The sequence below is a fragment of the Dermacentor albipictus genome, chromosome 2, assembly GCF_038994185.2.
Source record: "Dermacentor albipictus isolate Rhodes 1998 colony chromosome 2, USDA_Dalb.pri_finalv2, whole genome shotgun sequence".
Lineage (NCBI taxonomy): Eukaryota > Metazoa > Arthropoda > Arachnida > Ixodida > Ixodidae > Dermacentor > Dermacentor albipictus.
In genome coordinates, this window is record NC_091822.1 from 94929907 (window position 1) to 94941212 (window position 11306).

General features: G+C 50.5%; 1 non-coding gene across 1 annotated transcript; it reads right to left on the reverse strand.

Moving 5' to 3' along the window:
• Positions 1-73, reverse strand: TRNAM-CAU (transfer RNA methionine (anticodon CAU)). Its single transcript has one exon. It is a non-coding gene; the product is annotated as a tRNA-Met (tRNA).
• Between the last annotated feature and the right edge of the window lie 11233 nt (positions 74-11306).

Consider the following 11306-nt stretch of genomic DNA (forward strand, 5'->3'; position numbering starts at 1 on the left):
TGCCCCGGGTGAGGATCGAACTCACGACCTTCAGATTATGAGACTGACGCGCTGCCTACTGCGCTACCGAGGCTTTTTTTTTTTTCTTTATTGTACTGCGCTACCGAGGCGGACGAAAATCGCATGCTCGGGATTTTCGTCCGCCTCGGGTACTGCGCTACCGAGGCGGACGAAAATCCCGAGCATGCTGATTGAGTCAGTGGTATCCTTCAAAATGGCATGCTTATCATGTCGGGAGTAAACCTGCAAGCTAGCATGTTCACTACGTCAATTATAAACTTTAGCCCTCCAAAATATCATGCTGATCATACGCCTGCATTTTGCATAGCACCTTTTTCTTTGCTTTATCCCGTCATCCAACCCCGTACGTCACTGGCGTAGGGGTCGAAACCCCCCCGAAATATTTTGACGATACCGCCCCCCCCCCTTTCCCACGGAACAGAAATTTTGAGGACGTGGGGAAAGAGCGCCCGGTTGAGGTGTCCTCTGCTGAGAGATAGTTACTGCGCTGCACTTTAACCCAACCTTTCCTCCCCATCAACAAGAATCTCCTTCTCTCTCTCTCTCTCTCTCCGAAAGAGCGACATGGATGAAAGAGAAAGCTTGAATGTGAAAGCGAGGCGAGGGTATGGTGGCTCACCATAGCGAGGGCTAGTGGCGGTCCGAAGGGGGAGGAGGGGGCTGTCATGTGCGATCCGGCGTGGCGCATCGCAACTTTCACGGCCTATAGGGGGCGCCACCTTAAATCCAACATGGCTGTCCGAGAGATTAAGAACTAGAGCAGTCGGTGCAGTGCTGCGGTCGTCTTGCTCAGTGACATGTTGTTTTGCGTCGTCATGTTGAAATGTCTCTTCAATTTACACGCCCGCTGTCGTTAGCCTGCGTAATGGCTCATATTGGGCGAGCAGAACGCAGGATTCGAAGCCTGTTTGAAGGCGAGGAAGTCCTAAACGCTGGTCATCTTGTGTAGTGCGGCATAAAAGTATGCACGTCGACGTCCGTGACTGTTGAAGGCCTTTGCATACAAACTCCGCGACGGTGTTATTAAGAGAAGTGACCATGCTTTCTATTTGTTATTCTATTAATCTGACCTCTTTGAACGGGTAACATGAACTTTTACACGGTGTGGTGCTGTCTGCAAGTTGTTACTTAGACCGCTTGAATAAGCCGCCGTGTCGAGAAAAAAGAAACCTTCCTGGTGTCACGCGAACCGAAGTCCATTACATCGACGGCGAGAAAAGCAGCCCTAAAGCAGCGTTTTGTGTGCGAAAATTTCTTGTCTAGTTATCCCTTGCTGTGTTCACAAAGCTGGATGTTTAACACGAGAAGTAAACAAAAAACCATATCTGACCGCTTTTGCGAGCTATATATACGATAACCGTTCACCCTTGTAATTTAGTTACTGCGCTTTATTCGTGCTGTTCAAGCTACAGTCTTGCGGTAGTTTTACAGCCTGCGCGAGTCCTACCGCGTCTTGCCTATAGACAGATCAAGCGATACAAAGCCGATATTTACCGGTCCGCGGCAATGCTCGCTTCATTCTTCCAGTTATCTTTATAAAATAATATACGCGCAGATCAGCTCAGGGTACGCTACGCGAACACTGCACAGTAGTTTAACATTTGTTGGACTAAGATTTGTTACCTTACGAGTGCAGTCATGCGCGCCTGAGCACACGTTGCAGCTGCGCATCGAAGTCGCAGACGATGTACGAATTCCAGGTCCCTCTACGCCTGCGTCACTTTGCTTCGATGCACAAATGAGAAACTCATCTTTCTGTTCGAAAATGGTGGAATGTCAAGCCGGCGTTGCAGAGCATGAATGCATGAACGAGAACAAGAAATTTTGAAGCAGGTACAAGGCTTCACGGAGAATATTTGAGCTCCAACGTAGCCGCAAAGGCATGAGCGGCAAGAACGCAAGCATCAATCATCCTACAACACATTTGAGTTAAGATTGCACATTATTTCTTTCCCTACACGCAATGTAGAGCTATGCCTGCATCTTTATGGAGGTGCGTCTATTCGCGATTTCAAGTGCTCGGAATCGTCACTCATCTGTCGTATTCCAAAAAAGTCCTCCGGCATGAAGTGCGCAGTGCAAACCTTCATAGCTTCTGTGACAGCCTTGCCAATCCGCAGCTTAATAATCAAACATGGACGCAGCCGGTGGGAATGAGTGAAGGCTCACATCACCTACCGCATAACTACCGCTCGGCACCCATTGCGGCACGCAGCAAATACGGTTACTCCTATGTTTGCTCATTCTGAACATGTTAAGTGTCCTTCAGGATCCCATGGGAGCTTTGAACGCGTTAAAACATCGACCAAAATGAAGGAAAAGCGTACTCAACACCCATACGCTAGCCGAACGGGCGGCAGCCAGCGGCGAGTATAATCATTCGATTGCTTCCGGCCGCCGCCGCACGACGGCGCCACCGTACGTGAAAGTTGCGAATTGCTGTCGCGTGCTGCACAACGATTTCGAGATGTTTTAAGATCGTACTTTGTGAAATTTACGCAATGTCCGTTCATATTGCTACACGCGTGTAGTATTTGATTGTTTGAACGAGACGCGTGGGCGCCATCACTCGAGAAAAGAGGAGGAAGAACGAACTGGACTCGGGCTGTAAATCTAACCGGTCAGCGCTGCAATTCCATAGATATTAGGGAATTTATGCTCCGTACTAATTTGGAGCAATCCGCCCATTTCTTGGCCAATCCCCCATTGTGGGTAGGAGCCACACGTGTGACAGGCTACAACAACAACAACAACCACTGTTGTAAATATAACCAGTGAATAGTTGCTCGTCTTACGGACTCGTCCTTCGCCTAAGGCCGTTCCCCGTCCTCGCCACGGAGCTCCGCAGCGGCCGCACTGTCCCGCTTTCCGCCATGGTTCCCGGTGACGACACCTCGTCTCCTACTCCTGCGACCCCGACAACAACGTACGTTACGGTTACAAATCCCCGCGATCCTGGCATATTCTCCGGCCAAGATAATGTCGACGTTGAGGATTGGCTCAGCCTGTGTGACCGTGTTAGCCAAAACAACAGCTGGGACCCTACCATTATGCTAGCCAATGTCCTATTCTACTTGGGCGAAACTCCTCGTGTCTGGTTGCGGACACACGAGGACGAGATCTCTCGCTGGGATGCTTTCAAGGAGAAGTTCGTCGACCTCTTTGGAAATCCCACCGGTCGGCAGCTGGCTGCTAGAAAAGAGCTTGCTACATGAGTTCAGTCTTCTACTGAATCGTATGTCTCGTATATACAAGACGTGTTCGCTCTTTGCCGGAAAGTCAACGAGAAAATGGCCGAGGTTGACAAAGTCGGCCACGTACTAAAGGGATCGAGGACGACGCCTTCAACTTCGTCAGATCGTCAGGGAAGCCTTTCGGGGCATCATCATCATCATCATCCTGTCTACGCCTACTGCAGGGCAAAGGCCACTCCCATACTTCTCCAACTACCCCGGTCATGGGCTTGACCCTGCAAACTTCTTAATCTCATTCGCCCACCTAACTTTCTGCCGCCCCCTGCTACGCTTCCCTTCCCTCTGAATCCAGCCCGTAACCCTTAATGACCATCGGTTATCTTCCCTCCTCATTACATGTCCTGCCCATGCCGCCTATAATTGTTCAAGTCTTTGGCGTCCCCTTTCTTATGAACTAAGAATATGTTGGCGTTCTGCCAAGATTGTGGTGCGCACGAGGTCATGCGGCATTGCGTATAAAGGGTGGCCAGTTTTTCTAGAACAATCTGCCCACCATTTCTCAACAAATCTGCTGTTACCTGGTCCTCCCCAGCCGCCTTCCCCCTTTGCATAGCTCCCAAGGCTTTCTTCACTTCTTCCGGCGTTACTTGTGGGATTTCAAATTCCTCTAGATTATCCTCTCTTTCATTATCGTCGTGGGTGCCACTGGTACTGTACAAATCTCTATAGAACTCCTCAGCCACTTGAACTATCTCATCCATATTAGTAATGATATTGCCGGCTTTGTCTCTTAACGCATACATCTGATTTTTGCGTATTCCTAGTTTCTTCTTCACTGCTTTTAGGCTTCCTCCGTTCCTGAAAACATGCTCAATTCTATTCATATTATACTTCCTTATGTCAGCTCCCTTATACGCTTGTTGATTAACTTGGAAAATTCTGCCAGTTCCATTCTAGCTGTATACTGTTAGAGGCTTTCATACACTGGTGAACCAGCATGACACATATATAAGCTATGTGCTTCGACATTACCTTTTTGCCCTGTAAAGCCATAATATATGAGGGGTATCGCATAAAGAGAACGCGATGGCTATTTTTGAGGACAAGATTTCCATAACACGTGTGAGTGCATCGTAGAAAACGGAACGAACACAACCGAAAAAAAAAAATTTGTTCGTCATCCTTTTTCTCGAAAAAGAAAGAGAAAACTAGCTAAAACCGCAATACGGCCTCGCATAGGCACGCCGCACAACGTCTACAGATCTATAAACGTTGATACCGTATGCTTGGACCATGTGCTATATAGAACAAAGATACCTGTAATCCAGCACCTACCACTCCTTAGGACGCTCGCGCAGTTCGTAAACGGTCGCTTTGCTCGACAAGTATAGTTCACACTCCAAGGCATAGGCGGAAAGTTTTCATTTTTCCTGGGGAATATATATATATATATATATATATATATATATATATATATATATATATATATATATATATATATATATATATATATATATATATGCTTCGGAAAGCTGGTCGTCGTCGTCCCCGCCCCCCCCCCCCGGAAAAATGAAAACTTTCTGCCTATGCCTTGGAGTGTGACCTATACTTGTCCAGCAAAGCGACCGTTTACGAACTGCGCGAGCGTCCTAAGGAGTGGTCGAAGATGCTGAATATATATATATATATATATATATATATATATATATATATATATATATATATATATATATATATATATATATATATATATATATATATATATATATATATATATATATCCTGACCTTTGCAACGTTTAACACCCGTACCTTCTCGAGTGAGGCTAGCTTAGCAGGACTCTTCGAGGAACTATCACACATTATTTGGGATATCATCGGCATTAGTGTGATTAGAACTGGTGAGGCTTATACCTTGCTGAATAACGGACATGTCTCTGCTATAGAGGTCCCCTGGATGAGAAGCAATGTGGGGTAGGATTCCTAGTCCATAAGGACATAGCGGGTATTGGAATCCCGCCGATGGCACCGGTTGTTGGATCCTCAGTGCTGACACCCGTTATTGCAATCGGACCGCTGGCGCCCGTTGTTGCAAATGGGTCGCAAGCCCCAAGGGTAGCGTTGGCCTGGCGGCCTGGGGCACACTGGAAGCATCCGAAGGTCCCGGCAAAGCATGAGTCGACTGCTAACAGAACAACTTGTTTATTCTAGCATCGCAAAGAGCGGGCGGTCAGGTCGACCGAAGTGGAGAGACGGGAGAGCACGTTACTCAACAGAAGAAATCGGAGCGTCTCTCTTGGCGTCCGGGCGCAGCTGCTTTTATACTCTTGGCGTCGCGGGCAAGAAGGAAGCATAGAGTTTCGAAGGAAACTCTATGGAAGGAAGGTCACGGCATGACACCACGTGACAGCGAGGCACGGACGAGCTGAGAGACATGTAGAGACGAGTGTAGTGACGCATCAGCTGGGCCGGCGCCGGTCACACTTCCTCGCTTCACACTTGGGGAGCTCCTCTCCCCGGCTGCCGCGCTTTGACAAGCGTGGGCACACACACACACACACGCACACACAAAGACACGTGGCACTGAACATGCCGGGACGCGCTCGGCGGGGATGCGTCGCGGCCGCTCCGAACGGGCCAAAATGTCCGCCGCTTTGAACGAAGCCCCGGCGTCCGTTGCATCCGCGCCGGTTACACCGCGCGTCGTAGGCGAAACGTAACAGACCGCCCCGCCGGGGGAAGGAGATCCCGATGGTCAGGGGACTGCATCCGCTGTCCGGAGGGATGTCGCTCGATGATGCTCATAACCGAAGTCAGTCGTCCCTCGGCGTTTCTTGAGCGCAGCGCACCGAGAAGGCCTCGTTCTCACGTTCAGGTTCACACAGGACACTGCAAAGTGACTTCGGGAGAGTTGTCATTTTTCTCTCGTTCCCAGCAAGCGTTAGAACTACGCTGAAACTCAGCTGCTCAGTCAGCAGGCACGGCACAACCCTCACTAAGCCATGCCAGGCTCTTTCCCCTTTTATACTACTGCCTAGTTCCTTACAGTAGTCTATAGCAGCACTCAGAACGCGTCCACAAATCGGAAAATTGCACTAGAAAGCACATCATCACTTTGAAACACTACACAAAAGCAATATGTTAAAAATCCTGCCTCAGGAAGAAAAACATCAATAACAAACAATTTTGAGGCTGGTTCCCACGTTAGGGGCTTCGACTTAAGCCATCGGCGTTACCGTTGAGACTCCCCTTTTTGTAACGCACCTCAAAATAATGTTGTTGCAAAGCGAGGCTCCAGTGCAGGAGGCGGCCATTTGTGAAAGAGATGGTCTGCAGCCATTGGAGAGGGCAGTGATCCGTCTCGAAGCATGCGAAGCGGAGATCGCAGCGAGCGACCGTACACTAGCTCAGCTGGCGAAAACCCCGTAGCCTCATGCGGCGCGGTCCTCAATGCAAACATCACCCCAGGCAGAAACAGCTCCCAGTCAGTTTGTTGTTCAAACCACAATGCTCTCAACACGCGCTTCATGACGGAGTGGAGCTTCTCAACGGAATTCGACTGCGGGTGGTACACTGAGCTGTGTAACAGCTTTACTCCGCACCTCTCGAGAAAGGCTGTCGTCAAAGCGCTAGTAAACACTGTGCCCTGATCTGATTGGATTTCCGCAGGAAAACCAACTCGCGCAAATATGGACAGTAGTGCATTGACTATATCAACTGAGCTGAGTTCTTTTAGCGGCACTGCTTCAGGGAACTTTGTCGCTGGGCAGATCACAGTCAAAATGTGTCTGTACCCCGTGGCTGTTACCGGCAGAGGTCCGACTGCATCAATAACGAGCTGTCTAAAAGGCTCCGTAATGATAGGTATACTACCAACTTCAACGGCACCCTCGATTTGTACCCTGGTTTGCCCACCCGCTGACAGGTGTCACATGTCTTCACAAAGTGGTCTGCGTCCCGAAAACACCCTGGCCGATAGTACTCTTGCAAGAGACGGTCCTTAGTTTTCTTAACTCCTAGGTGTCCGGACCACGAACCCCCATGCGACAAGCGCAACAGATCTTGACGATAGCACTGAGGCACGATCAGCTGATCGAACTCCACTCCCCTGCGGTCTATATACTTCCGGTACAGGAGCCCACCTCTTTCCACAAAGCGAGCATTTTTCTTGGCGATACCTTCCTTGACAATGCAGCGTATGCTTTCTAGGCTGCCATCCTTCTTTTGCTCGGCTATCAAAGCCGACCGGCTGACTTTTAGCAACCTATTAAGTCCGTCTCACGTAGGCGCGATGAGCAAATCTGCAGATAGCTCTTCTAACTTTCCCGCATCGGGAATTTCCTCTCCAGTATCTGGTGCCTTTAACGCTACAGGCTCAATTTTATTCAGTTCGGGCGTGCTCTGAATATCAGCTTGCTGCGCCTCTGACCCTTTCTCATCGTTTGACAACGTCGGCCCCGCAACTACCGCCTTTGCAGCGAGCTCCCGAACCTTCGATCTGGTTAAGGCCTGAACGCTAGCCTCACCAAACAAAAGCCCCTTCTCGCGCAGGAGGTGATCGGACCTGTTCGAAAATCGGTACGGGTACTGGGGGGGGGGGGGGGGGGCAGCTGCCGCCTCCGTCTCAAGTGCTCCGAAAGGTCCTTCAATAAGCACTTTTGCTACGGGCAGACACACGCTATGAGCTTCCACGGCTTGCTTGATCCATGCGCACTCGCCCGTGAACATATCGGGTTCTACGTAAGAGGGGTGAACTACATCCATCGTAGCAGCGGAATCGCGAAGCACTCGGCACTCTTTCCCGTTCACGAGGAGGTCTCGCATGTAAGGCTCGAGAAGCTTCATGTTCTCGTCAGTGCTGCATAATGACAAAAACACGACTTTTGTTTTTGTTTCCGGACACTGCGCCGAAAAGTTACCCGGCTTTTGGCACGTATAACAGACGCGCACTTGCCTCGTCTCGAACCGCTTTCTGCGTTCGGCTTCGGCTGTCGCCGTCTCCTTACGTTCGGTCGGACTGCTTTCACTCGCATCCGCACTACGTGTGTCCCCCTTTGCTCTCATGGGCGTGAACTTTGGCCTCTCAAACTTACAGCCAAATTCACCTTTTTGACCGTCCTTAGCTCGGCGAGCCCGACGCGTCACAAACTCTTCGGCTAGCTCAGCGGCTCTAGCCACCGTACTAACGTCTGGCCTATCCAGGACCCAGTACCGCACGTTCTCAGGTAACCGACTATAAAACTGTTCTAGCCCGAAACACTGCAGAACTTTCTCGTGGTCACCAAACGCTTTCTCTTCTTTGAGCCACTCCTGCATGTTTGACATAAGCCTGTAGGCAAACTCTGTATACGACTCACTTTTGCCTTTCTCATTTTCCCGAAACTTCCGACGGAACGCCTCCGCTGACAGCCTGTACTTTTTTAGCAGACTCGATTTCACTTGGTCGAAATCCTCTGCCTCCTCTCTCTCCAAGCGAGCGACTACGTCGGCCGCCTCGCCGGGTAACAAAGTGAGCAAGCGCTGTGGCCACGTTTCCCGAGAGAACCCCTGCTTCTCGCACGTTCGCTCAAAGTTAACCAGGAACAAACCAATGTCCTCTCCAAGCTTAAACGGCCGCATCAGGTCAGTCATTTTGAACAATACTCGCTCTCCTGCACCGTGTGCCTGACTTCCATTACGAGCGCGTTCCATCTCTACTTCGAGACGCTTCATTTCCAAAGCGTGATCGCGCTCTTCTTTTTTCTGTTTTTTCTGTTTTCTGTTCTTTTCTGTTCATAGACATAAGTGATGTGATCGCCTATCGGAAGACCCAAGGATCACCTGGATTACAATTTTATGACTGTAAGTGGACTTTTGGATGTTTTACGGCCACTTTTATGACGACCGCGTCTCCCACCTAGCTAAAGGTAAAGCTAGCGTTGCACAAACGCGGCGGCTCGGCGGCAGCCGAAGCCCCCGGCATCCGCTTCGGAACCCCGCTGTGGAGGCACGAGGACCATGGAGGTGACCGTAGAGGGTACAGAAATTACCCCCGAAGAACTGAGAACAGCGGATTGGATCACGAAAGTGAGAAAACATGTCAAGGAGCTGCAGGACCTTGCGAGAGGCGAACGGCGAGAAAGCCAAAACAACGGCGAGCGGACGGAACGCGGAACCGCGTTCGGGGAAGGCAAGAAGGCGGCAGCGGCGAACGCCGCGTATAAGCAGCTGGGGCACAAGATCGCGGAGCGTTCAATTGCGTCGCACCTCCCGCGATTACCGCCGAACGACTACAAGATCATCCTTCGGCCGAAGAACGGGCTGGCGCTCGCAAAAGTTCCGACTACCAGGCTGAGTGCGGCGGTGCGCATGGCAGCGCAAATCCCATGGGTTAAGGGACAAGAAAAGGACGTGCTTATTGTTAACGACAAGCAAGGCACCCTGATTTTCAGCACCCCAGATATGGACACTGTCTGGAAGGTGACCAAGATTAAGTCTATCAAGATCGAAAACAAGGGCTACGAAGTCACGGCGTACCTCGCGCCGCACGAAGACAACGGGCGGGGTGTGGTGCACGGCATCGACCCGACATTGACAATAGAGGAACTGACTGAGGCCTTCGGTAACCCGAGGAACCCGCCGATACTTGGAGTTAGGAAGATGGGCAACTCCAGCTCGGCAATCGTCACCTTCAAAAACGAGACACTGCCGAGGTGGATGTACTGTTATGGCGTACCTCTGAAGTGTGTGCTCTACAAGAAACGCTACGAGGTGTGCTACCACTGTGGTGAGCTAGGACACAGATCGGACGTATGTGTCAGCGAACACGTTCAATGTCGGGGATGCGGAATGACGTCTCCACCTGAGGATCACGCATGTAAGCCCAAGTGTAAGTTGTGCGGCAAAGGTCATTTAACGGCAGACCGGAAATGCAAGGAAGCTTTCAGGACCCCTTATACGATAAAGAAGAGGCAATGGGAAGCCAAGCTGCGCTTGGAGGAGGAAGAGCGGAAGGCGAAGGAGACCGACGTAGGAAGGAGCAGATGGGAAAAGAATCAAGGCAGATCCAGGAGTCCGTCAAGACAGCGGAGCATGTCGAGAGGGAGGTCTTATTCCTTTCCGCGACTGCCGCAGCGGCAGGAAGGGGAGACGCAACCGAAGGCTGGGCGCGGGAATCCGGGGACCTCCGGCAGCGCTGTCGTCAACAATCCAGCGAGATCCACGTCTCCGAACAGAAAGGTGGGTTGGGCAAGCAGGGCCTCCCAGGATAAACGCGATGAGGAAATGTTTCAGATTAAGGAAGAGAATCGCATGCTTAAAGAACAGCTAGCCGCGATGAATAGGCAATTGGAGGAGCTTAAACTAGCCCTTAAGCCTAATACAGCACATGTTAAACAACCGCAAGTGTCGCAAAAGCCAAATATCGAAGGATCAGAGGAGCAGATAGCATCTCCGCCTCCTGCTAAAAAGAGGGCGAAGGAAATGGAGAAGCCCATGATAGATAGGGACATAGAGACAGTGATAGACATTAAAATAGCGAAACTGGAGGAAATATCTGAGACCAAGTCTGGTCAGGACGATGCATGGCGCAAGGCCTTCGAGGAACGCATGTTGGGGATGTTCCAAAATCTGACACAGCAGTTGCATCAGCGGGATAACAATCTCACAGAGCGACTGCATCAGAGGGATAATAAACTCACTGAAGAACTTAAGGCAGAATTTGCGAAGAGGGACCGGACATATGAACAGCTCACCCAGCAAGTATTAGGAAATCAGCTAGTTGGCAGCCATGGCTCACAGATCCAGTAAAAACACCGTTTGGCAATGGAACTGTAGAGGCTTCACGCGCAAGCGTGCGGTCCTACAGGAATTCCTGAGGAACGGGGATCGACCGGAGCCAATAGCACTACAGGAATGCGGTAGAAAGGCAAAATTGTCGGGGTACAAATCCTACCTAGGCGAAGGCGAAAGCACGCAGGTGGCCGCCCTAATCAGGCGAAACGTCACAGCGGTGCAGCATGACACCGGGAATGCACAAATCGACCACGTCCTCGTAGAACTGGTACCGCGAAGAAAGAAAGATTGTAGCTTGTTTGTATTAAATGTGTACAGC